Source organism: Pyxicephalus adspersus, chromosome 3 (assembly GCF_032062135.1).
Source record: "Pyxicephalus adspersus chromosome 3, UCB_Pads_2.0, whole genome shotgun sequence".
Classification (NCBI taxonomy): Eukaryota; Metazoa; Chordata; class Amphibia; order Anura; family Pyxicephalidae; genus Pyxicephalus; species Pyxicephalus adspersus.
The window spans coordinates 758,404-762,958 of record NC_092860.1 but is presented as its reverse complement, the minus strand read 5'-3'; the positions used below and the strand labels follow the sequence as shown (position 1 = coordinate 762,958).

General features: G+C 42.1%; 2 protein-coding genes across 3 annotated transcripts in view; both read left to right on the top strand.

Annotated features, from left to right (window-relative positions):
• Positions 1 to 4,555, top strand: part of LOC140325438 (UDP-glucuronosyltransferase 2A2-like) — a 197,240-nt gene that overhangs the window by 5,770 nt on the left and 186,915 nt on the right. The window lies entirely within an intron of this gene.
• Positions 1,696 to 4,555, top strand: part of LOC140325446 (uncharacterized) — a 6,914-nt gene continuing 4,054 nt past the window's right edge. For both annotated transcript variants that reach the window (XM_072403282.1, XM_072403281.1), the window contains exons 1-2: positions 1,696 to 3,442; positions 3,916 to 4,024. The gene's annotated coding sequence lies outside the window, so the exon portion shown is untranslated. The remainder of the gene's footprint in view (positions 3,443 to 3,915; positions 4,025 to 4,555) is intronic.

The following is a 4,555-nucleotide window of genomic DNA, read 5'->3' as shown; positions in this document are numbered from 1 at the left end:
ATGTGTTGCACGGAGCCTATGGTGGCCGTGGCCCCCGGTGTGTTGCGCGGAGCCTATGGCTGGCCGTGGCCCCCGGTGTGTTGCGCGGAGCCTATGGAAGAGGAGCACACTGGGCTCTGGGTGAGATGCTCGGTGGAGCAGAATTTCTTTTATTTATTCTTTGTGTCTTTGCTTTATGGCTGCAATAATCAGGTCCAATCCCCTCGAATATAACCTCACACACTGTATGTTATCCACTTCAATCATTTATTTATATTATTTGCTCAATGACAGAAAATCCATTATAATTCCAAGCTGTAATGTGAAAAAACAGAACAAGCAATGGGGGGGGGGTGAATAGTTTTCCCTGTAAGTTGAGTAGATAGGAGGGTGAATGGCACCTTGGAGGTAAAATTGTGAAATGTTAGAAGTTCTTATTGATATGATTGTATAGAACCCCTCACCTGAGAATAGTGAATGTCGTACCATATTTATTTATAGAGATTTAATTGGGGGGGGGGGGATATCTTGTACCATGGACCCCGAATGTCTTGCTGAATATTCATCTACAATGATTTCCCCAGCAAACCAATCCCCATGGACTGTACAGGAAACTCCAAATAATAACCTCATCACACACACGGCTCCAAGACTTCTCTAGAGCTGCCCCGATTCTCTGGAATGGTCTCCTCGTCCTATTCTGCTTGCTCCTACTTTCTGCTCATTTATAACCCAACGCTTCCCCCTCACCTACCCGTCTTCTTCTGTCTCCTAAACTCCTCACTACTTCCCACCATTCCATATCCCCTCCTATTGTATGATACTTCCCCACCTTATAGATTGTAAGCTCTTCAGGTCAGGGTCCTCTCCTCCTCCTGTCTCACTGTATCCGTCTGTCATTTGCAGCCCCTATTTATTGTACAGCGCTGTGTAATATGTTGGTGCTATATTATTCCTGTTTAATAATAAAACCCCAGGGAATGAGGGTGCCCCCTTATGGTGGTATAGCAGATGCCATGGATTTTAGGTTCCTCGTCTGCTCTAAATGTAAGGAACAGGATAAAGGAATTCTAAAAACACACACATAGGATTTTAGCAATGGAAGGGAGTCCCTTATAACCCCAATATACATGTCTGATGATTGGTCGTTATAGAGGGGGAGGGGTATCCTGGTCTGCAGATAATTGTGTCCCTTACAGACCCTCGTGTGTCTCTGCAATCTGCCCCCCCCCCCCCATTATTACTGCTGGGGGGTATTCTGGCTTTATAATAAACTGAGACCAAGCTCTTCTATTCCTTATATATATTTCCTGTACAATTACCACCCCAGTGCAACTTACAGAATACTCCCAGATCTATCTAAATCCTGACATCTATGCTGAATACAATGGGCCGGATTTATTAAAGCTCTCCAAGACTGGAGAAGATACGACTATTGTGGGAGAACCTGGGTGATCCAGGAAACCTGAAACGGATCTGGTCCAGCATTTGCTAAATAATTAATTTTAAGAAATTCCAGGTTTGCTGCATCACCCAGGTTCCCCCACGATAGTCATTTCTATACCAGTCTCTGATATTATGTCATTCAACGAACAAATCACTTGCTGGCAATCTTAAAATTCATATAATATATAATTATTATTTACTTCCCCAAATTCCTATTTTTTTTTCTAATGTTCCAGACTTTGTAATGCAAAATACGCCTATGGGACTAAATACCTACATAGTTGTTTAAGGGGGGTAAAGAGGGGCAATTTAATTCATACCGCACCCCCTATTGTCATTGTGGAATAAAATCCTGCAATTGGTAAATTGTCCCCAGACAGGACAGGGAACAGTCCCATATATCGGATATTAAACCCCTTTGAACCCAGTCTCCATATAACTGCAAATTAAAGTGACTTTGAAGCATCGGCAGACAAATAGGGAGAATTCTTAAACCTAAAACAAATTCTTAGAGCCAAAATAATCCACCATGCAAAAAAAATGTGTAAATGAAAAGAATACAAAGCCAGAAAGTGTTTCTAGAATCCTAATATTCATTATCATTTTATGTAAATATAAAACAAAAGATTTCAGCTCATAGACTTTAGCTGGGGCAAGATGGAATTCTGTGCATGTAATAATCAAATCATCAATACAAGGAGGAGGTTCAGACTCCAAATCTAGAAGAAATATCAGCCAATGCAGAATAGATATGGGAATAACAGATTGCAGACCTACAAACACAAATCCTAAAATACTAAGGAAAACAATTCAATGATAACAAGGCCCTCACAGGAAGAAGAGATTTAATATTATTTATAGAAAAGCCCCAAAAATGCCGATCGATGGATAGGACAGAAGGAAGATTTATCATTGGCTTCCTTTCCCTAAAGATCTGATTATCTGCAGAAAGAACTGGAAGTCTAATACCAATTCGGGGAAATGGCGTTTTATAATCCAATGAAAGAATATATCAATAGGTATTCGCACAAAGGAGAAATTCTGGAAGTGTGAAAAGGGGCCGCTAGCAGCTACAATTTCATTTCTATGCTCCAGATCAGCCATTAACGCTGAATTATTACCGAGCAGAAGAAGAAAAGCAAATCCTCATTTTTTTATTGCATATAGATTGCAGACGTTGCCCTCCACATAAAGCCCCCTCGTGTCTGTACAAAGCATTTCCTTTCTTTATTCTTATAGCAAAATGGAAAAAGGCCGACAGCTTTCAAGTTATTGAGGGAGTTTTACCATAAACCGCCAATCCCATGTTTATGGCACAGATGTGGAGGACTCCTCATATAAAACCAGGATAAACCTGCACAATGTTCTGTAAGATCCTAACTTTACAAATGCTAAATTCTTGCAGCCAATTAATAAAGGATTGTGCAATGTGAAGATGTCTCCTCTGTCCCTGACCTATCCAATGACCTATCTCCAGAAGGAAAATAATCCCAGATAGAAGAGGAAGAGCAGGAAACGGAGCCCCAGGAGTGGAAGAAATGATCTGCAGAGGCTTCTCCATTGTCCGTGCCTAGTGGTCCTGATCCGGTGTCCACCTAGGTGCAGCAGAAGGGATTTCCGTGTGAATGGCTTCATTCTGGTGTGTAAAGTTTGAACTCCACAAGCTGGACACACGGTTGGGTTGTGAACCTGCAGAAGGCCTGGATGACCATGGTGTCACCTGGAGACATCTACAAGGAAGAACACGGCTGCTGGGATGACCGCTGTGGAGTAAAGATATTGCTGAACCTCCAGCACTGGAGCACAGAGTCTGCAGATGAGGGCAGGGGATGCCCCTACGCCAAAAGATCCAACCGGTGCTGGAAGAGGAGACCATGGAAAGACGCAGAGCGGGAATCTCCACAATGATTTCATGGCAACAATGATATGTTCTTCTGTGCTCTCTTTGTAGGTTCAGGAAGTCGCAAGGACCATGAACAACCTCGAGGACATCTTCCTCAGCAACTTCCTTTCTCAGGTCAGTGCACATCTATAAGGGGGATGAATGGGTATAAAAAGGCCGTCATACATCCCTATTGTAGCTGCCATAGTCCCGTGATCTGTGCTCCCTTCCCATGAAATGTTGTGCTGATCCCTCATTTCTAAATACATAGAGCTCTGATATCTTGCCTATTGGTTCTGGTCCAAGAATGTCACCGTTAGACAAGGTGTCGGAGCCCTACTTTGTACATTCTATTTGACATTCCCTACTGTGAATCCTCCAGGTCAATGTATTTCAATGGCAGTAATTGATTTCCACCAGGGAATGTCAAATTGAATGTATGAAGTAGAGCTTGGATATCTAATGGTCCTATTGGTTCCGGTCCCAGCCGCCATTACATTTCCTGGTGATGGTCTCTGATTGGGTTAATACTTTCACTCTCCTCTGCCTATTGGTGGGCGTAGATTTGGTTTACCTGACAATACCGCCAATATTTTTGCTCATTCCAGGCGGAAGTGTTCGGATGGAGAGATAAAGCTTGGCGACTCTCCCATGTTGCTCCGATACATCAGCGGCCTCGTGACCGGGAAGGGCCACACCTCAAAATGATTCTTTATGGTAAGAAAAGCGTTTTCTTTCCGTTATCTTTAGGTTTACCAGTGAATTGAGCATTTTATGTGATTTGTGTATTATTATACCATATATCCTGTAAATGTTTCTTATATTCTGTGCTGACAGATCCATTCCATCTCATGAAATAAAATGTTGGGATCTGGAATGGTTTCTTCACATTACAGATGAGTGTATGTTCCCGGCGTGGTGACTGTATACAGATCAGCACCCTGTGAAAGTATTTACCCTCCTTCGGTGTTGTATTGCCAGAAAATAATTTTCTTATTGTTCATATCCCTCATGGTGGGCTGATCAGGGTATATATATATATTCTGTGCACTGATCAGGGTATATATATATATTCTGTACACTGATCGGGGTGTATATATATTCTGTACACTGATCGGGGTGTATATATATTCTTTGCACTGATCGTGGTGTGTATATATATTCTGTACACTGATCGGGGTATATATATATATATTCTGTGCACTGATCGGGGTATATATATATATATATTCTGTACACTGATCGGGG